This window comes from Kogia breviceps, chromosome 15 (genome assembly GCF_026419965.1).
Source record: "Kogia breviceps isolate mKogBre1 chromosome 15, mKogBre1 haplotype 1, whole genome shotgun sequence".
Lineage (NCBI taxonomy): Eukaryota > Metazoa > Chordata > Mammalia > Artiodactyla > Physeteridae > Kogia > Kogia breviceps.
This window is the reverse complement of record NC_081324.1, coordinates 32194419-32218054: the sequence shown is the minus strand read 5'-3', so window position 1 is coordinate 32218054 and position 23636 is coordinate 32194419. Positions and strand designations below refer to the sequence as shown.

General features: G+C 38.4%; 1 protein-coding gene and 1 non-coding gene across 2 annotated transcripts in view; both read right to left on the bottom strand.

The window, feature by feature from the left end:
- The window catches only part of RIT2 (Ras like without CAAX 2), a 595054-nt gene that overhangs the window by 402882 nt on the left and 168536 nt on the right, over nucleotides 1–23636 (bottom strand).
- LOC131742994 (U6 spliceosomal RNA) lies at nucleotides 9529–9633 on the bottom strand. The gene has a single exon (XR_009331652.1). It is a non-coding gene; the product is annotated as a U6 spliceosomal RNA (small nuclear RNA).

Below are 23636 nucleotides of genomic sequence, written 5' to 3'. Positions count from 1 at the left end.
GGTGCTATCACTGGAGAAACTGGATAAAGGAACATGGGATCTCTATTATTTCTTAAAATTCCATTGAATTTACAACTGTCTCAAAAAAAATCATAAAAATTATTCACTTATATTTAAAATTATTAAAATATCTCAAAAAATCTTAGCAAACTAGGCATAGAAAGCCACTTGCTTTATTTAATACTGGGTATCTAAACAAAGCAAACATTATGATTAATAGAGAAATACTAAAATCACTCTCTCTCAGATTGGGATACAAGGTAAAAATACTCATTATAAATACCTTTATTCACTTTATTTTTTTTTTTTTATTTTTTATTTTTTAACATCTTTATTGGAGTATAATTGTTTTACAATAGTGTGTTAGTTTTCCCTCTACAACAAACTAAATCAGTTATACATACACACATGCTCCCACATCTCCTCCCTCTTGCATCACCCTCTCTCCCACCCTCCCTATCCCACCCCCCCAGGCAGTCACAAAGCACAGAGGTGATCTCCCTGTGCTATGCAGCAGCTTCCCACCAGCTATCTAATTTACATTTGATAGTGTATATATGTCCCTGCCACTCCCCCACTTCGTCACAGCCCACCCCTCCCCCTCCCCATATCCTCAAGTCCATGCTCGAGTAAGTCTGTGTTTTATTCCCGTCCTACCACTAACCTCTTCATGACATTTTTTTCCCTTAGAGTCCATATATATGTGTTAGCATACGGTATCTGTCTTTCTCCTTCTGACCCACTTCACTCTGTATGACAGACTCCAGGTCCATCCACCTCATTATAAATAACTCAGTTTCATTTCTTTTTATGGCTGAGTAATATTCCATTGTATATATGTGCCACATCCTTCTTTATCCATTCATCTGTTGATGGACACTTAGGTTGCTTCCATGTCCTGGCTATTGTAAATAGAGCTGCAATGAACATTTTGGTACATGAGTCTTTCTGAATTATGGTTTTCTCAGGGTATATTCCCAGTAGTGGGATTGCTGGGTCGTATGGTAGTTCTATTTGTAGTTTTTTAAGGAACCTCCATACTGTTCTCCATAGCGGCTGTATCAATTTACATTCCCACCAGCAGTGCAAGAGGGTTCCCTTTTCTCCACACCCTCTCCAGCATTTATTGTTTCCAGAGTTTTTGATGATGGCCAATCTGACCGGTGTGAGATGATATCTCATTGTAGTTTTGATTTGCATTTCTCTAATGATTAATGAGGTTGAGCATTCTTTCATGTGTTTGTTAGCAATCTGTATATCTTCTTTGGAGAAATGTCTATTTAGTTCTTCTGCCCATTTTTGGATTGGGTTGTTTGTTTTTTTGTTATTGAGCTGCATGAGTTGCTTATAAATTTTGGAAATTAATCCTTTGTCAGTTGCTTCATTTGCAAATATTTTCTCCCATTCTGAGGGTTGTCTTTTGGTCTTGTTTATGGTATCCTTTGCTGCGCAAAAGCTTTTAAGTTTCATTAGGTCCCATTTGTTTATTTGTGTTTTTATTTCCATTTCTCTAGGAGATGGGTCAAAAAGGATCTTGCTGTGATTTATGTCGTATAGTGTTCTGCCTATGTTTTCCTCTAAGAGTTTGATAGTGTCTGGCCTTACATTTAGGTCTTTAACCCATTTTGAGTTTATTTTTGTGTGTGGTGTTAGGGAGTGTTCTAATTTCATACTTTTACATGTAGCTGTCCAGTTTTCCCAGCACCACTTATTGAAGAGGCTGTCTTTTCTCCACTGTATATCCTTCCCTCCTTTATCAAAGATAAGGTGACCATATGTGTGTGGGTTTATCTCTGGGCTCTCTATCCTGTTCCATTGATCTATATTTCTGTTTTTGTGCCAGTACCATATTGTCTTGATTACTGTAGCCTTGTAGTAGAGTCTGAAGTCAGGGAGCCTAATTCCTCCAGCTCCATTTCTCGTTCTCAAGATTGCTTTGGCTATTCGGGGTCTTTTGTGTTTCCATACAAATTGTGAAATTTTTTGTTCTAGTTCTGTAAAAAATGCCAGTGGTAATTTGATAGGGATTGCATTGAATCGGTAGATTGCTTTGGGTAGTATAGTCATTTTCACAATGTTGATTCTTCCAATCCAAGAACATGGTATATTTCTCCACCTATTTGTATCATCTTTAATTTCTTTCATCAGTGTCTTATAGTTTTCTGCATACAAGTCTTTTGTCTCCTTAGGTAGGTTTATTCCTAGATATTTTATTCTTTTTGTTGCAATGGTAAATGGGAGTGTTTTCTTAATTTCACTCTCAGATTTTTCATCATTAGTGTATAAGAATGCCAGAGATTTTTGTGCATTAATTTTGTATCCTGCAACTTTACCAAATTCATTGATTAGCTCTAGTAGTTTTCTGGTAGCATCCTTAGGATTCTCTATGTATAGTATCATGTCATCTGCAAACAGTGACAGCTTTACTTCTTCTTTTCCTATTTGGATTCCTTTTATTTCTTTTTCTTCTCTGATTGCTGTGGCTAGAACTTCCAAAACTATGTTGAATAAGAGTGGTGAGAGTGGGCAACCTTGTCTTGTTCCTGATCTTAGTGGAAATGGTTTCAGTTTTTCACCATTAAGAACGATGCTAGCTGTGGGTTTGTCATATATGGCCTTTATTATGTTGAGGAAAGTTCCCTCTATGCCCACTTTCTGCAAGGTTTTTATCATAAATGAGTGTTGAATTTTGTCAAAAGCTTTCTCTGCATCTATTGAGATGATCATATGGTTTTTCTCCTTCAGTTTGTTGATATGGTGTATCACATTGATTGATTTGCGTATATTGAAGAATCCTTGCATTCCTGGGATAAACCCCACTTGATCATGGTGTATGATCCTTTTAATGTGCTGTTGGATTCTGTTTGCTAATATTTTGTTGAGGATTTTTGCATCTATGTTCATCAGTGATATTGGCCTGTAGTTTTCTTTCTTTGTGACGTCTTTGTCTGGTTTTGGTATCAGGGTGATGTTGGCCTCATAGAATGAGTTTGGGAGTGTTCCTCCCTCTGCTATCTTTTGGAAGAGTTTGAGAAGGATAGGTGTTAGCTCTTCTCTAAATGTTTGATAGAATTCGCCTGTGAAGCCATCTGGTCCTGGGCTTTTGTTTGCTGGAAGATTTTTAATCACAGTTTCAATTTCAGTGCTTGTGATTGGTCTGTTCATATTTTCTATTTCTTCCTGGTTCATTCTCGGCAGCTTGTGCATTTCTAAGAATTTGTCCATTTCTTCCAGGTTGTCCATTTTATTGGCATACAGTTGCTTGTAGTAATCTCTAATAATCTTTTGTATTTCTGCAGTGTCAGTTGTTATATCTCCTTTTTCATTTCTAATTCTATTGATTTGAGTCTTCTCCCTTTTATTCTTGATGAGTCTGGCTAATGGTTTATCAATTTTATTTATCTTCTCAAAGAACCAGCTTTTAGTTTTATTGATCTTTGCTATTGTTTCCTTCACTTCTTTTTCATTTATTTCTGATCTGATCTTTATGATTTCTTTCCTTCTGCTAAATTTGGGGGTTTTTTGTTCTTCTTTCTCTAATTGCTTTAAGTGCAAAGTTAGGTTATTTATTCGAGATGTTTCCTGTTTCTTAAGGTGTGATTGTATTGCTATAAACTTGCCTCTTAGAACTGCTTTTGCTGTATCCCATAGGTTTTGGGTCGTTGTGTCTCCATTGTCATTTGTTTCTAAGTATTTTTTGATTTCCTCTTTGATTTCTTCAGTGATCACTTCGTTATTAAGTAGTGTATTGTTTAGCCTCCATGTGTTTGTATTTTTTACAGATCTTTTCCTATAATTGATATTTAGTCTCATAGCGTTGTGGTCAGAAAAGATACTTGATACGATTTCAATTTTCTTAAATTTGCCAAGGCTAGATTTGTGACCCAATATATGATCAATCCTGGAGAATGTTCCATGAGCACTTGAGAAAAATGTGTATTCTGTTGTTTTTGGATGGAATGTCCTATAAATATCAATTAAGTCCATCTTGTGTAATGTATCATTTAAAGCTTGTGTTTCCTTATTTATTTTCATTTTGGATGATCTGTCCATTGGTGAAAGTGGGGTGTTAAAGTCCCCCATTATAATTGTGTTACTGTCAATTTCCCCTTTTATGGCTGTTAGTATTTGCCTTATGTATTGAGGTGCTCCTATGTTGGGTGCATAAATATTTACAATTGTTATATCTTCTTCATGGATCGATCCCTTGATCATTATGTAGTGTCCTTCTTTGTCTCTTGTAATAGTCTTTATTTTAAAGTCTATTTTGTCTGATATGAGAATTGCTACTCCAGCTTTCTTCTGATTTCCATTGGCATGGAATATCTTTTTCCATCCCCTTACTTTCAGTCTGTATGTGTCCCTAGGTCTGAAGTGGGTCTCTTGTAGACAGCATATATATGGGTCTTGTTTTTGTATCCATTCAGCCAGTCTGTGTCTTTTGGTGGGAGCATTTAATCCATTTACATTTAAGGTAATTATCGATATGTATGTTCCTATTACCATTTACTTAATTGTTTTGGGTTGTTCTTGTAGGTCTTTCCCTTCTCTTGTGTTTCTTGCCTAGAGAAGTTCCTTTAGGATTTGTTGTAGAGCTGGTTTGGTGGTGCTGAACTCTCTCAGTTTTTGCTTGTCTGTAAAGGTTTTAATTTCTCCATCAAATCTTAATGAGATCCTTGCTGGGTAGAGTAATCTTTGTTGTAGGTTTTTTTCCTTCATCACTTTAAATATGTCCTGCCACTCCCTTCTGGCTTGTAGAGTTTCTGCTGAAAGATCAGATGTTAATCTTATGGGGATTCCCTTGTGTGTTATTTGTTGTTTTTCCCTTGCTGCTTTTAATATGTTTTCTTTGTATTTAATTTTTGACAGTTTGATTATTATGTGTCTTGGCGTGTTTCTCTTTGGGTTTATCCTGTATGGAACTCTCTGTGCTTCCTGGACTTGATTGACTATTTCCTTTCCTATATTAGGGAAGTTTTCAACTCTAATCTCTTCCAATATTTTCTCAGTCCCTTTCTTTTTCTCTTCTTCTTCTGGGACCCCTATAATTTGAATGTTGGTGCGTTTAATGTTGTCCCAGAGGTCTCTGAGACTGTCCTCAGTTCTTTTCATTATTTTTTCTTTCTTCTGCTCTGCAGTAGTTATTTCCACTATTTTATCTTCCAGGTCACTTATCCGTCCTTCTGCCTCAGTTATTCTGCTATTGATCTCATCTAGAGTATTTTTAATTTCATTTATTGTGTTGCTCATCGTTGCTTGCTTCCTCTTTATTTCTTCTAGGTCCCTGTTAACTGTTTCTTGCAAATTGTCTATTCTATTTCCAAGATTTTGCATCATCTTCACCATCATTATTCTAAATTCTCTTTCAGGTAGATTGGCTATTACCTCTTCATCTGTTAGGTCTGGTGTGTTTTTATCTTGCTCCTTCATCTGTTGTGTGTTTTTCTGTCTTCTCATTTCGCTTATCTTACTGTGTTTGAGGTCTCCTTTTTGCACGCTGCAGGTTCGTAGTTCCTGTTGTTTTTGGTGGCTGTCCCCAGTGGCTAAGGTTGGTTCAGTGGGTTGAGTAGGTTCCCTGGTTGGGGGGACTAGTGCCTCTGTTCTGGTGGATGAGGCTGGATCTTGTCTTTCTGGTGGGCAGGTCCTCGTCTGGTGGTGTGTTTGGGGATGTTGGTAACCTTATTATGATTTTAGGCAGCCTCTCTGCTAATGGATGGGGCTGTAGACCTGTCTTGCTCTTTGTTGGGCATAGGGTGTCCAGCACTGTTCTTTGCTGGTCCTTGGGTGAAGCTGGGTCTGGTTGTTGAGATGGAGGTCTCTGGGGAGATTTTCGCCGTCTGATATTACGTGGAGCTCGGAGGTCTCTTGTGGACTAGTGTCATGAGGTTGGTTCTCCCACCTCAGGGACACCGCCCTGGTGCCTGGCTGGAGCGCCAAGAACCTTTAATCCACATGGCTCAAAATAAAAGGTAGAATAAATAGAGAGGAAAGAAAAGGAAGGAAGGAGGGAGGGAGGGAAGGAAGGAAGAAAGGAAGGAAGAAATGAAGGAAGGAAGCAAGAAAGCAAGGATGGAAGGTGCAGAGGAAGAAAGGGGGGAAGGAAGAGAGGAAGGGAGGAAAGAAGGGGGGAAGGAAGGAAGAAAGGAGGGAAGGAGGGAAGAAAGGAAGAAAGAAAGGGAGAAGACAGAGTAGTATAAAGTATAGTTATTAAAATGAAAAATAATTATTAAGAAGAAAAATTTCCTTTTAAAACAAACAAACAAACAAAAAAAACAGAAAAATGGGTCGGTCTAACCCTAGGACAAATGGTGAAAGCAAAGCTATACAGACAAAATCTCACACAGCAGCACACACATACACACCCACAAAAAGAAAAAAAAGGGGGAAATAATAGTATATCTTGCTCCCAAAGTCCACCTCCTCAACTTGGGATGATTCGTTGTCTATTCAGGTTTTCAACAGATGCAGGGCACTTCAGGTTGATTGTGGAGCTTTAATCCGCCGCTTCTGAGGCTGCTGGGAGAGACCTCCCCCTCTCCTCTCTGTTCGCACAGCTCCTGGGGTTCAGCTTTGGACTTGGTCCCGCCTCTGCGTGTAGGTTGTCCGAGGGCGACTGCCCTTCGCTCAGACAGGACGATGTTAAAGGAGCAGTTGATTCGGGGGCTCCAGCTCACTCAGGCTGGGGGGAGGGAGTGGCACGGGGGCGGGGCGAGTCCGCAACGTCAGAGGCCGACGTGACGCTGCACAGGCCCAAGGCGCGCCGTGCGTTCTCCCGGGGAAGCTGTCCCTGGATCCCGGGACCCCGGCAGTGGCGGACTGCACGGGCTCCCGGGAGGGCCGGTGTGGAGAGTGACCTGTGCTCACACACAGGCCTTTTGGTGGTGGCAGCAGCAACCTTAGCGTCCGACACCCGTCTCTACTGTCCGTGCCGACAGCCGCGGCTCGCGCCCGTTTCTGGAGCTCCTCTACGCGGTGCTCTTAATCCCCTCACCTCACACCCGAGGAAGCAAAGAGGCAAGAAAAAGTCTCTTGTCTCTTCGGCAGCTCCGCGCCCGGTTCTAGGCTCCTTTAAGTGGCGCACTTAATCCTCTCTCCTCGCGCCCAGGCAGCAAAGAGGGAGGAAAAGGTCTCTTGCCTCTTCAGCAGCTCCAGACTTCTCCCGAACTCCCTCCCGGCCAGCCGTGGCGCACTAGCCCCCTTCAAGCTGTCTTCACTCTGCCAACTCCAGACCTTTCCCCGGGATCCGACTGAAGCCCGAGCCTCAGCTCCCGGCCCCGCCCGCCCCGGCAGGCGAGCAGACAAGCCTCTCGGACTGGTGAGTGCCGGGCGGCACCGATCCTCTGCGGGAATCTCTCAGCTTTGCCCTCCGCACCCCTGTGGCTGAGCTGTCCTCCGCGGCTCCGGAGCTTCCCCCTCCGGCGCCCGCAGTCTCCGCCCGCGAAGGGGCCTCTAGTGTGTGGGAGTCTTTCCTCCTTCACGGCTCCCTCCCACTGGCGTAGGTCCCGTCCCTATTCTTTTGTCCCTGTTTATTCTTTTTTCTTTTGCCCTACCCAGATATGTGGGGAGTTTCTTGCCTTTTTGGAGGTCCGAGGTCCTCTGCCAGCGTTCGGTGGGTGCTCTACAGGAGAAGCTCCACGTGTAGATGTATTTCTGATGTCTCTGTGAGGAGGAAGGAGATCTCCGCGTCTTACTCTTCCGCCATCTTTGAGAACTATCCCTTTATTCACTTTATACTGTTAATTCTAAACTGTTCAGCTGGGCAAGAATATGACTGATGTTTAAAAAAAAGTTTTAAAAAAGAGGAAAATGTCAGTATTCATGGAAAATATATTTTGAGTATGTAGAAAATTTCAAATAAATAAAATTTCTATTTATTCTATAGATACATCAGTAGATTGAATAAATGAATTTTGTACGTTTTCTTGCAACAATGTCAATATAGAAAATAATCAATTTTATTTTTATATATGAGCAACAAAAGATAAGAAATGAAATTATTTAATGGTGTCAATTACCATAACATCACATATATCAAATCTCAAAAATGAATCTTGCAGAAGTTTTGCAAGAGTCCTACTTAGGAAGCTGGAAAACATTTTGATAAAAATTAAAGATGATGTAAATAGGTAGAAGTGAATGCCATACTTACAGATTGAAAGAGTCAATATTTTAATGGTGTCAAATTCCCCTAATTGATTTATAAAAACAAACCAAACAGATTTGTAGGGAGGATGGATATTCATCAACAAATTCTAAATTAATATGAAAATGAAAAAGGCCAAAAATAGTTACAACAATCTCAAAACAGAATAATTTCTACCATATATCGAGATTTACTATTAATCCACAGCAATTAAGACAATATGATATTGGCAGATGGATTGAAATATAAACTGACAGAATAGAGGACACATCTATTAATGAACAATTTTTTTAGATAATAGAATTGGCATTTTAGAGCAGTAGTAAAAAAAAATTTTCAATAAATAGTACTGTGAATCAGATATAAATATTGAAACCAATGGACTGGACGTCTACCTTACAATATAAAAAATATATAAATTCTAGTTGGGTTTTAAATATAAATATGCAAAGCAAAACAACAAAGTTTCTCAGAGATTTCATAGGAGAATACCTCCAGGGCTTATATTGGTAAGATTTCTTAAAAACTAATATAAGCACACTAACTATAAAGTACAAGATTGACAAATTGAAATACATTTATTAAAATTGATACTACATTAAAACAAAAAAAAATGTTTCATCAAAGACTATTAAGAGAAGAGAAATCAAGCCATAGTGTGGAATAAAGTATATGTAGCAGAAAAAAAAAAAAGGCTCATATCTATAATGTGTAAAGAATTCCTACAAATCAATCAGAAAGAGGCAGACTTCTCCAATGAAAAGTGAGCAAGAGACTGAGGGGTTTTTTAAAGTAATAACATTTATTATTATAATTTATTGAGCATTGAAACTGTACTGGCATGGTAAAAATATGTATTTTTACATTAATTATGTCACAATTCTCATAATAAGCCTATGAAAAAATTATTCTCACTTCCATTTACAGTTGAGAAATTAAAGATCAGAAAAATTATATCATTTGCCCAACTTCACACAACTTGTGAAAAGCATGCTACTGTAGAAAACTTTTCATTTACTTATTACCCATTTATAAAATTTTTATTTAGTTTCTAATATGTATTTAAAATAATACTAGGTACTAGGGGTATAAAGTTTAGTAAGATGTGGCCCTTGTTCTTAAATGACTGTACAAAGGAGGTATAACAAAGTTTAGATGTAGTTGGAAGTGGAAGAATACATAACAAACCTTCAGCTACCTTAACAGTCATCTCACTGAGAGAACTGGAGAAGGGTAAGGAAGGAAAGAGATCCCAGGTGGAGGCAGCAGTATCAGAAAAAGTATGATGTAGTTACCCTTCTCTCCCCTTTCCTTCCCTTCTCTTTCTTTCCTTGGGGTTAGGAGGCAGTGATAGTGGCACCAGGAATTGAGGAGGTAATGTGATAAAAAATGTGCAGTGCTTTACAAATATGCATAACATCTTATACAGGGGCCATGCTAATCTTCTCTGTATTGTTCAATTTTAGTATGTGTGTTGATGAAGTGAGCACAAGAGATTGAGTTTGTATGAAGAGGTCATTCAAATGGCTGATAAATAAATTTAAAGCTGCACAACATTATTAATAATCAGTAAAAGCAAACTAAAACTATAGTATAATGCAAATGCTTTCCTAACAAATTGAAAATTTAAAAGACTGACAACATCGAATTGTGGTGAACTTTTCGAGTATGGAGAACTTTTATATACCACAGGTAGAGTGTAAAATGTTGCAACCAGTTTAGAAAACTAGTTTGGGGCTGTCTACTAAAACTTATCGTACATGTAGCCTATGTGTTGAATTGAATTATTGGTCCTAGTTTTACTCTGTACTAATATTGTATATCTACACTCTTGCCATGGCCTTATACAGGCTGGAGTATATGTCCCCATTCTAAAACTTTAAGCTTGACCATGTGACTTACTTAGGGCAATGGAATGCTAATGAATATGACATGAACAGGGGCATGGAATATTCATGTGCAGTGGGGCTTGTGCTCTTTTGATTCTTCCAACACCATGATAAGAATATATCCTGAGATGCCCACTGCTTTCAGAAGCAAGATAAATACCAGTCTGAAGGGAAGACATTCCAAATAATCTACAGGTGTGTGAGGGACAAATAAGTGTTATTATTTTTACCAAATTTTTGGCAGTTTGTTATAAGCAATTTTACTCATCAGAAATATATGCACATTTGTGACCACCTAGAGGGGTGGGATAGGGAGAGTGGGAGGGAGACACAAGAGGGAGGGAATATGGGGTTATAGGTATACATAGAGCTGATTCACTTTGTTATACAGCAGCAACTAACACAACAATGTAAAGCAATTATATTCCAATAAAGATGTTAAAAAAAGAAATATATGCACATGTACAGTTACACATGTGCAGGAAATGAAGGAATGAAAATATTTATGACAGCATTATTCATACTGTCCCTAAACTAGAAACAACCCAGAGTTCATCAGTATGAACTAAAATGATACAAATGAACTCGAGTATATTTATACAGTGCATTAATTTTGCTATGAAATGTAGAAAACAGTAGCACTCTACAGCATAGTTGAACTTTAGCAATATAATTTTTTTTGGGGGGGCGGTACGCAGGCCTCTCACTGTTGTGGCCTCTCCCGTTGCAGAGCACAGACTCCGGATGTGCAGGCTCAGCGGCCATGGCTCATGGGCCCAGCCGCTCCGTGGCATGTGGGATCTTCCCGGACCGGGGCACGAACCCACGTCCACTGCATCGGCAGGCAGATTCTCAACCATTGCACCACTAGGGAAGCCCAGCAATATAATTTTGAGTAAAAGAAGCTAAATATAAAAGAACAGACATTGCATATTTCCATTTAAGTAAAATTCAAAAATAAACATCCAAACTAAGCTATATTTATTGAATAATGCTTTCTTAACCTTGCAAGAGATTATCTGAATATTTACTTTGTGGTAAATTATTGTTTTGTATACTTTTCTGTATCTATGTTGTACTTTACTAAAAAAAAAAAAAAAAAAAAAAAAAAAAAAAAAAGGAGAAAATACCCAGTTCCAGTTCTTTATTTGTTCATATTTTATATTTTTCTGGTAACAATATTTGCATAAAGCTAAACTATGACTTAATTTTTTCAAATGATTTTCTCTTTCTTCTTCTAGTCTAGGTCAATTTTATTTCACATAATGACAATTTCTAAATAGTCTTTGCATTGTATAAATCTTTAAAATGTTGATGAATATGGTTTATAGAGATGGAAAACAGAATAATATCAAAATACCTTTTCTCATTGCCCTGGCATGGTGCTCCAAATTCCACCCCTTCTGCCTCATTCTCCCTAGTTCAGATAAGTCATGTAATTTCCAGGAACTCCCTATTAAAATGCAATAAAACTACATGAGAGGTAAAATATTAAGCTATTATCAAGCACAATCACCTTACTCTGCAATTACTTTTGCACAGAATTAGCTGTCGTGACAGAAAGCAGAAAGCAAGGCCTGAGGGGATGATCAGCAGGGATGATAACATAATGGAAGGGGAGGGAAAACACTGCTAACAGCTATGGGTACAAAGACTGGGAGAGTACAGGGTGAACAAGAGTTCCAGGAGGCATGAGGGCACCCAAGGTCCAGAAAGGACCCCAGGTTTTAGCCGCAGCCTGACGAAAAACAATGTATGCGTAGGAAGAAAGAGTTCATTCTCCCTCCTTCTCAAAACTGATAACAAAATGAAGTTGTTCTGTGCCCCAAGTTTGCTGAGTATGGCATTTTAGTAACTGAACGTTATGTGTATACCAAAGATGAATTTGACTTACAGAAACGTGTTATTCAGAATACCAGGCTTTCCTTTTGTGAAGTCAGATAATCCCTAATATGTCAGCTCTCTAGGAATAAGGGCTGCAGAAATGAAACTTCCTCTACAGATGGAGGAAGAAGAGGAGGTATTTTTAGAGCAATGGGCTAAAGTAGTGCTTCATAAACTTTTCTGTACATACAAATCTCCTGGGGATCTGTTAAAGTGCACAATCTGTGTCAGTAGGTCTCAGCCTGGGATTCTGATTCTGTATTTCTATTAGATACCAGGTCATGCGCATGCTATGGATCCAGGGCTGATAGCAGTACTGTCCAACAGAAATACATGAGCTGTATTTATTCTAAGGAATAGGATCACACAATTACGGAGACTGAGAAATTCCATGATCCACAGTTGGCAAGCTGGAGATCCAGGATAGCTGATGGTGTAATTTACAGTCCAAGGGCAAGAGAAGACCAACATCCCAGATCAATCAGTCAAGCAGGCAAAGTTTTCTCTTACCTAGCTTTTATATTCTACTCAGGTTCTCAACTGAGTGGTTTAGGACTACCCACATTAAAAAGGGCAGTCTGCTTTACTCACTCTACTGATTCAAGTGTTAATCTCATCCAGAAACACCTTCACAGACATACCCAGAATAATGTTCGACCAAATGTCTGGGCACCCCATAGCCCAATCAAGCTGTCACACAAAATTAACCATCACGCTTCCCCATGAAGCTTTCCTGTATTTGTTCACTGAGAAACTTTATGCCTTCTATACTTCTATAACACTGCACATAGCTCTGTTAAAGCATTTTAGCCATTCCATTCTAATTATTTTTCTTAGTCTCAGTTATTTGAAAGTATGGAGCATGCCTTATTAATCTTTGTATATGCATTTTCTAGCATTCTGACAGTCACGTAAGTGGTCAATACATTCAGTTTACCTTTTGCACTCTGTTCGATTCTTTCAGATGTGCTAGCTCATTTCAATTACATAACACACTGCATATATATCAATATGGACAATTTAAATATGAAAAAAATAAATAGGACTTAAACTTTACAAAACTCACAAACCTGTAGGATGTGATTGGAAGAATAATCTAGGTCTGGTAAACACCAAATCCATTCTTATTTTGCTAAATAGTTGTTTTTTTAAAGACTAATCAAATAAGAGGTTTACCTTGAAGATTAGGTGCTGTTTCTTAATTGATTTGCGTGAATACATAATTGCAAAATCTGGTCCAAATTTAAATTAGTACTCAGATATAAATAATAGACAGCTTAATCTTCCATGAAACCACATTTAGTGATAAACAGGAAAAAGTAACATAGTGGACAATTCTTAAGTTCGTGACGACCTGTATTTATTAAGTCTTACTTTCCATGATTGAGGTAGAAGCAAGGACTCACTTTCCTGGCCTCCTTTGCAACATGGTTACAGGCATGTGACCTAGGCTATGCCAAGCAGGTCTATCCAATCAAATCCTTGATTCAAATGTGAACATTATGAGGATGTCTGTGCCATGGTATTTGAATTTCTAGTTGGATTATAAAGCATGTCAAACACCACTCCCGTGAATGGTGGCAGCAATAGCAGCTTCATTGCTTGATTGACACAACCACAGTATAATTTAGATCTGGCTCACAATGCATATCCTCAGAATTCCCTTTTCCATGTCCATGAGAATTTATGTGAAAGAATTTTTCCCAGACCTAGCACTGATTCTACCCCCTTCTTCTTATAGGCTTTTACACCATGAGTGATTTAGTTTTCTTTTCTCTCTTTCACAGCAACAGTTTTAATTTATAGTCTAAGTGTCATCTTTGAACATCTGGTATCCATTTACCTTTCCACCATTCACTGAGAACAGCCTGGTGTTTCAGAGCTAGGCATAGAGCAGAAGACAAGGGCACACAGCTGCTGATTGATTTTTCCAGCACATAATTTATATTTCAGTTTTTCTCTCCCTTCTAGGCACCAAAAGTAGAAAATTATCTGCTAAGTCTGGAGGCTGTGGTGACTGGCATCTGCACACACACACACACACACACACACACACACACACACACACACACACACACCTGGTTAGGTGCTATTGGCAGGTACTTACAGGTGTGTATCTTTTTTCCTATCTCTTGTCCTCCCTTTCCTATTACATTCAATGTTATGGCTGAATTTTGGAAAAAAGGAATGTTTGAGAAGCCAAAACAAATGAACAAGCAAACAGAACATGGTCTGAAGTTAATTAGCTGTCTAAAATTTCACTTTGATCCACATTTTTATGCCATGCAGACAGAGCTAGTGATGTTATTTTGTATCCCATATGTATCATCAGGATTTCATTTACTCATTCAAAAATATTTTGAGCACCTTCTACATACAGTTGAACCTTGACAACAAGGATTTGAACAGCAAGGTTATACTTACATGAAGATTTCTTTCAATGAATCCATACTACGTCATTACACCATCTGAGGTTGGTTGAATCCATGGATACAGAACTGAGGATACATACGGGAGGACCAGCTCTAAAGTTATATAGAGATTTTTGATTGAGTGGAGGTGTGGTCAGCACAAGTGTCAACTGTATTTTGTTCTGGGGAACAATGTGAACAAAACAGACATCACCATTGCCCTCACATATTTTTGTTTGTTTGTTTGTTTTGTTTTGTTTTGATTTGTTTTGTTTTTGCAGTACGTGGGCCTCTCACTGCTGTGGCCTCTCCCTTTGCGGAGCACAGGCTCCGGACGCACAGGCTCAGCAACCATTGCTCACGGGCCCAGCCACTCCATGGCATGTGGGATCCTCCCAGACCGGATCACGAACCCGTATCCCCTGCATAGGCAGGCGGACTCTCAACCACTGTGCCACCAGGGAAACCCCTTCACATATTTTTAACCTGAAGGTAGAGAACCTAAAATAATAAAAGGTGATAAATACTGAAGTACAGTTTTATTAAGTCAAGGTGTTCCCACCAAACTCTTGTAAAATAACCAGTGATTTCAAGAGACATTCGACTAATGAGGATGAGAAGACCCTGTCAACATTTCTGATTTTAAAACGTCTGAAGCTTATTGATATAGAATTCCTTTTCACACTTCCCTCTACTGTGGGAATAGAGAAGGATGTGGGGAGAAGGAAAGTAATGAATTTCTGTACACATGTGCAGTTCCTATCCTCTCATAGCTGAAGGAAGTATTGGGATATTCATGGGGCAGAACAGGGTGTTTCCACTGAAGATGGAACCAAGCAGTCCAACTTGGCAAATTAAGGAGAAGTTTCAAAACCAGAGATAGCCCAGATAATTATAAAGTAATTTAAGAGTAGAAATTGAATGAAAAATAGTACTTTGCCCATGGGAACATTGAAGATTTTACCAGGAGACATAAGGGTTTTAATTTCTTTTTTTTTTCAAACTTCAAAGAAGTTAAGATTTTCAAAAGATACATAAGAGTCCGTCCTTACATTTAGGTCTTTAATCCATTATGAGTTTATTTTTGTGTATAGTATTAAGGAGTGTTCTAATTTCATTCTTTTACATGTAATTGTCCAGTTTTCCTGACACCACTTATTGAAGAAAATATATTTTCTCCATTGTATATTTTTGCTTCCTTTGCTATAGTCCAGACACTATAAAACACTTAGAGGAAAGCATAGGCAGAACACTCTTTGACATAAATCACAGCAAGATCTTTTTTGACCCACTTCCTAGAATAAGGGAAATAAAAATAAACAAATGGGACCTAATTAAACTTAAAAGCTTTTGCACAGCAGAGGAAACCATAAACAAGACAAAAAACAACACTTGGAATGGGAGAAAATATTTGCAAATGAAGCAATGACAAATGATTTTATCTGTAAAATATATAAGCATCTCAGTATCAAAAATCAATACAAAAAAAACAAACAAAAACAGCCCAATCAAAAATGGGCAGAAGGCTTAAATAGACATTTCTCCAAAGAAGACATACAGATGGCCAACAAACACATGAAAAGATGCTCAACTTCACTAATTATTAGAGAAATGAAAATCAAAATTACAATGAGGTAACACCTCACACTGGTCAGAATTATCATTATCAAAAAAATCTACAAACAATAAATGCTGGAGAGGGTGTGGAGAAAAGGGAACCTTCAGGCACTGTTGGTAGGAATATAAATTGATACAGGCACTATGGAAAACAGTATGGAGGTTCCTTAAAAAACTAAAAATAGAGCTACCATATGACACAGCAATCCCATTACTGGGCATAAACCCAGAGAAAACCATAAGTCAAAATGACACATGCCCTCCAACGTTCACAGCTGCACTATTTACAATAGCCAGACCATGGAAGCAACCTAAGTGTCCATTTACAGATGAAGTGATAAAGAAGATGTGGTATATATGTACAATGGAATGTTACTCAGCCATAAAAATGAATGAAGTTGGGTCATTTGTAGAGATGTGGATGGACCTAGAGACTGTCATACAGAGTGAAGTAAGTCAGACAGAGAAAAACAAATATCCTACATTAACACATATATGTGGAATCTGGAAAAATAGTATAGATGATCTTCTTTGCAAAGCAGAAATAGAGACACAGATGTAGAGAACAAATGTATGGATACCAAGGAGGGGAAGGGAGAGTGGGAGGAATTGGGAGATTGGGATTGACATATATACACTATGGATACTATGTATAAAATAGATAACTAATGAAAACATACTGTATAGCACAGGGAACTCTACTTAACGCACTGTGGTTACCTAATTGGGAAGTAAATTCAAAAAATAGGGGATATATGTATATTTATAGGAGATTTGTTTTGCTGTACAGTCAAAATTAACTCAACATTGTAAGGCAGTATACTCCAATAAAAATTAATTTTAAAAAAAAGATTCAAAAGACAATTTATCCAGAAAAAAAGTTGATAAAAAGAATCTGTAATGCTGATGAATAGTCAAACCATCAGAATTCCCTGACTTCTTATTCTCTTTTAGGAGAATTGTATTAAGAATCAAAATATAAAACTAACATTTGTAAAGAGACTAAAATCCCAAGATATGTGATTAGATTTTAAAGGAGTGTGTCGCTACTGCAATGGAGTGTAAATCTGATTTTTTAGAGTAATGACATTTTAGGCTTCTACAAAATAAATGGATGGAATTTTGAACCATCACTGAGCAGGGAAATAGGCATCATATAGGTGTTTAACTTATAATCTCTGTTGATAAAATGGAGAAATATAAACTAGAACCAAAGATGATTAGAAAAAAGAGTAAATATTTGAATTACTTTATCCACAATAATAAAAGTTAAAGTGTTTCAGTATGTAGGAAGTTTTCTAATAGTTTGCTATATATCCTATCATTTGCCACAATGTGTTTTCCATTTCTATTAATGATTTACAAGAAGGTACAGAATAATACATGTTCATAAGGGAAGATTGTTAAAGATAGTGAATAATTTAAATGATATTATTAGTGTGCTAAAGATTCTTCACAGGGTTGAAAAATTGACGGTTTATAATAGGACAACACACATTGGAGATTGATGTGAATTTCTGAGAGTGCTTTTTTTTTCCCCACTCCTTAAAACCTATGGACAGGAATAGGAGGTTTGAACTCAAAATATTAGTTATAATAAAATATCTGAACATTTTTCTACTGATAAGAATTCCAAAATGAGTCAACAAAGTAAGGTATATCCAAAAGCCAGTTAAAGTCTATTGGGCTATAGCAGGTAGAGATTGGGGAGGTAAGAATATCTGCATTTACTCAGAACAAGGAGTTAAGAACCCACCATATTCTTTTTTTGTTTGTTTGTTTTTTTAACATCTTTATTGGAGTATAATTGCTTTACAATGGTGTGTTATTTTCTGCTTTATAACAAAATGAATAAGTTATACATATACATATATCCCCATATCTCTTCCCTCTTGCATCTCCCTCACTCCCACCCTCCCTATCCCACCCCTCTAGGTGGTCACAAAGCACCAAGCTGATATCCCTGTGCTAAGCGGCTGCTACCAACTAGCTATTTTATGTTTGGTAGTGTATACATGTCCATTCCACTCTCTCACTTTGTCCCTGATTACCCTTCCCCCTCCCTGTATCCTCAAGTCCATTCTCTAGTAGGTCTGTGTCTTTATTCCCACCTTGACCATAGGTTCTTCATGACCATTTTTTTTTTAATTTTTAGATTCCATATATATGTGTTAGCATACGGTATTTGTTTTTCTCTTCCTGACTCACTTTACTCTGTATGACTGGCTCTACGTCCACCATATTCTTTATTGGTCAGGCTGTAAGTGAAATATTTCATTTATTGCTGTGGGATACTACTCTGAGATATTGATGGACTGTGATGTATACAGGGAGAGACATGAGATATATATGGATTTGAAGCCTTCCTATAGAAGAGATAATTAAGGAATGGAGGATTAGGCAGTGAAAGTCTAATTAGCTCCAATTTATTTTTAGTTCTTCCATGTAAACAAGAATTACACATTTTTTAAAAATTTTATTAACTACTTTATTGAAGTATAATTGCTTTACAATGGTGTGTTAGTTTCTGCTTTATAACAAAGTGAATCAGTTATACATATACATATGTCCCCAAATCTCTTCCCTCTTGCATCTCCCTCCACCGCACCCTCCCTATCCCACCCCTCTAGGTGGTCACAAAGGACCGAGCTGATCTCCCTGTGCTATGCGGTTGCTTCCAACTAGCTATCTACTTTACATTTGGTAGTGTATATATGTCCATGTCACTCTCTCACTTTGTCCCAGTTTACACTTCCCCCATCCCCTTAACATCAAGTCAATTTTCTAGTAGGTCTTCATCTTTATTCCTGTCTTGTCTCTAGGTTCTTCATGACCATTTTTTTTTTCTTTTTTGGATTCCAATATATGTGTTGGCATAGGGTACCTATTTTTCTCTTTCTGACTTACTTCACTCTGTATGATAGTCTCTAGGTCTATCCACCTCATTACAAATAACTCAGTTTCATTCCTTTTTATGGCTGAGGAATATTCAATTGTATATATGTGCCACATCTTTATCAATTCATCTGTTGATGGACACTTCAGTTGCTGCCATGCCCTGGCTATTGTAAATACAGCTGCAATGAACATTGTGGTACATGACTCTTTTTGAATTATGGTTTACTCAGGGTATATGTCGAGTATTGGGATTGCTGGGTCATATGGTAGTTCTATTTTTAATTTTTTAAGGAACCTCTATACTGTTCTCCATAGTGGCTATATCAATTTACATGCCCACCAACTGTGCAAGAGGGTTCTCTTTACTCCACACCCTCTCCAGCATTTATTGTTTCTAGATGGTTTGATGAAGGCCATTCTGACCGGTGTAAAATGATATCTCATTGTATTTTTTTTTTTGTTTGTTTGTTTGTTTTTTCTCATTGTAGTTTTGATTCACATTTCTCTAATGATTAATGATGTTGAATATCCTTTCATGTGTTTGTTGGCAATCTGTATATCTTCTTTAGAGAAATGTCCATTTAGGTTTTCTGACCATTTTTGGATTGGGTTGTTTGTTCTTTTGATATTGAGCTGCATGAGCTGCTTGTATATTTTGGAGATTAGTCCTTTGTCAATTGCTTCATTTGAAAATATTTTCTTGCATTCTGAGGGTTGTCTTTTCGTTTCGTTTATGGTATCCTTTACTGTGCAAAAGCTTTTAAGTTTCATTAGGTCCCATTTGTTTATTTTTGTTTTTATTTCCATTTCTCTAGAAGGTGGGTCAAAAGGATCTTGCTGTGATTTATGTCATATAGTGTTCAGCCTAGGTTTTCCTCTAAGAGTTTGATAGTGTCTGGCCTTACATTTAGGTCTTTAATCCATTTTGAGTTTATTTTTATATATGGTGTTATGGAGTATTCTAATTTCATTCTTTTATGTGTAGTTGTGCAGTTTTCCCAGCACCACTAATTGAAGAGGCTGTCTTTTCTACTTTGTATATTCTTACATTCTTTGTCATAGATTAATTGACCTGAGATGCATGGGTTTATTTCTGGGCTTTCTATCCTGTTCCATTGATTTATATTTCTCTTTTGGTTCTAGTTACATGAAAAGTGACATTGGTAGTTTGATAGGGATTGCATTTAATTTGTATATGGCTTTGGGTAATATAGTCAGTTTCACAATGTTGATTCTTCCAATCCAAGAACATGGTATATATCTCCATCTGTATCATCTTTAATTTCTCTCATCAGTTTCTTATAGTCTTCTGCATACAAGTCTTTTGTCTCCTTAGGTGAGTTTATTCCTAGGTATTTTTTTCGTTTTGTTTCAATGTTAAATGGTAGTGTTCCCTTAATTTCTCTTTCAGAGTTTTCATCATTAATGTATAGGAATGTCAGAGATTTCTGTGCATTAAGTTTGTATCCTGCTACTATATCAAATTCATTGATTAGTTTCAGTAGTTTTCTGGTAGCATCCTTAGGATTCTCTATGTATAGTATAATTTCATCTGCAAACAGTGACAATTTTACTTCTTTTCTAATTTGGATTACTTATATTTATTTTTCATTTCTGATTGTTGTGGCTTATACTTCCAAAACTATGTTGAATAATAGTGGCCCACAGAGTGGGCAACCTTGTCTTGTTCCTGATCTTAGTGAAAATGGTTTCAATTTTTCACCATCGAGAATGATCTTGGCTGTGAGTTTGTCATATATGGCCTTTGTTATGTTGAGGTGAGTTCCCTTGATGCCTCGAACTTTCTGTAGAATTTTTATCAAAAATGGGTATTGAATTCTGTCAAAAGCTTTTTCTTCATCTATTGAGATGATCATATAGTTTGTTTGTTTGTTTGTTTGTTTGCGGTATGTGGGCCTCTCACTGTCGTGGCCTCTCCTGTTGAAGAGCACAGGCTCTGGATGCGCAGGTTCAGCAGCCATGGCTTATGGGCCAAGCTGCTCCACGGAATGTGGGATCCTCCCTGACCGGGGCACGAACCCATGTCCCCTGCATTGGCAGGCGGACCCCTAACCACTGCACCACCAGGGAAGCCTGATCATATGGTTTTATCCTTCAATATGTTAAGATGCTGTACCACGTTTATTGATTTGCATATATTGAAGAGACCTTGAATTCCTGGGATAAACCTCACTTGATCATGGTGTATGATCCTTTTAATGTGTGCTGAATTCTGTTTGCTAGGATTTTGTTGAAGATTTTTGCATCTATGTTCATCAGTGATCTTGGACTATAGTATTATATTTTTGTTGCATCTTTCTCTGGTTTTGGCAAGACAGCAGTTCTGATTCAGGTTCCCTGGATACTGTCCTCACCATGGATCTTCACAGAGGAATGTAACCCTGAGGTGATGCAGGGTTTATGAATGCCACCAGTAATTGTGTTTTTTGCAGTTGTCCTTGAATTCTTTTTGCCTCTTCAACCTTATCTCTATTGTTAAATACTCCAAAGGCCAAATCCATGAGCTGATTTATGGGGGTCTGTGGTCTCCAGCTCTCCAGATGAGGTGTCAAGGGTAAATGGTCCAGAAGACTGTCCCCCCTCCCTCAGAATTGAGAGAGTTAACAGTTCCCAGTTGTAGACCTTGGGGAGATGGACTCATAAGGGGATCATCTAAAACATCAGGTTCCTATTGGGGAATAAGCACTTTGAAGGTATGTGAGCCAGGCACACCTGTCAGGAATTCTTTAGACATGGATTTTGAAATAAGATTATGAACATTTGGATGTATAGGACTTCCCCTCATTTATGTTTCCTTTTACAAAATAAGCCCAGCTGTAAGATGGTATTGTAATTCAATGACCCATTTTCTGGCCAGATCTCTTGGTCCCCTAATTTGTATTGGGGTCATGCAGTATTGAAAAGGAAAATTAATTTCTTTTTTTCTTAAACAATCCCATCTAAATTTTCCTCAATTAGCTAATATGCACCCAAGGGGGGAGTCCTTCACGATGCTTGTAGTTGTCCCCATTTTTAAAAATAATTCGTGTATCTTGATAAAATGGGGGTCTGATGGATCCTGGCCAAATGATAGTTATTTGTCCTGGCATTCGTTCTCCCAGTGTCAACAGTGAGCCCCCGAAATCTGCCTGGTCAGTGAGCCTGAGGAGGCCTCTTGGATTAATCAAGGAAATGAACAAGAGCCAGTGGGAGAAAAAGCAACCAGAGTCCCAGGGCCTAACTCCTTCAGAGAGGGAGGAAGGAGACCCAGGTCCTGAGCAAACTAAATGGATCAACTTTATCACGGAAACAAAAGAAAGATAAACAAATAGACCTGAAGTGTAGGGCTGGAGCATCACAAAGCAGTGATAACAATACAAGGCAAAAGCTCTCAGGATATGGTCCTTGTGATATTTAGGAGGGTTACCTCCCCACAGAAGTAAAAGAGGCAACACCCAACCTGATAGCAAAGCTGGCGAGGAGGTTCAAGGATCAACAGACAGTCCAAAAAATAAGGAGAGGTGGAGGATATAAGAGAAATCCAGGGCAGGAGGGAAGGTGTACAGCCATGACACTTGTTAAAATAGAGACGAGTTGGCAAGAAGGTGCACAGCCACGATGCTTCCTAGGCCAGGGATTCGTAAGCCTACTGAGGAAGGTGGTCGACTACTATCTCCATTCAGGGGTGGATAAAGTCCACCAGTGACCCCTATGAGGGAAGTGCTCACTCACAACTTCTGCTCAGGTGTGTCTGGGCTCCCCACAAGATGTGACCCTTAACAGGGAGCATGACCTGGTTTGGTATCACAGTTGAAATGGGGATTGAAATAATGAGGATGACTGAGTGGGACTAGGAAGTTGTGATCTTGGAAAGGCAGCAGTGAGTGGTGGTGTGAAGTGAGATATTAATTCCCTGCCCAGGAATTGAACCTGGATGAAAACAAGGAATCCTAGCCACCACATGCCCTGGCTCTTGCCCCCAGTGAAAAATGCATTTCTCACGGAGGCAAAATTGTAAAGGCAGGTACAAAGTTTATTATTAAAGACATAGCACAATGACAAGTGGGAGAGCACACAGAGAAACAGTTTGTTTAGTTAAGATAGAAGCAAGGCAGAGATACACATCCAGAGAGAAAGGGTGTGGGCATCCTCCCTAATAAGGAGGAGCTCTGTAAAGTGGCGGTTAAGTCATTTATATAGGCAATTCTTCCAGGTCTTTGTTTACCTTTGGCCAATTATCTGGTCTTTTTCCACACATGACGTGTCTTAGGACCCTCCCCAACATGCATGCCCAACTTTTTTTCAAGATGGATTACATCCCAGAGGCCTATTGGATGGCCTTAGCATCACATATTATGGGGTGGTGTCCCCTCCTTTTTGACCCCCAAGGAGATTTTCTGTGCAAGTGGCAATGTTTCCTTTGCCCCAAGGATGGGAAACAAAAGACCTCTTGACCTTCTAACAGGGTTTAATACCACTCTGTCCATGCCATAAAATTGCCCAATGTTCAGTTATTTACCCTATTTCTGTTGCTGCTTTTTATATCGAGGTACGGATCTCAAAATATAGACAGGAGTCTGGTCATAAATATGTAGACCTGGAGCCCATTTGTCTCTTGCTTCAGGAAATGTAAACAGGGGAATGGTAATGAATGTCTGGACTGGAACCCAATTCTTCTCACCCCAGGAAGTGTGAACAGGAGGCCAGTTGTAAATGTTTAGCCTGCAGCCCATCTATCTCCTGCCTTCTGCCTCAAGTGTACAGCCACAACAATTCCTGGGGTGGGGGGGAGAA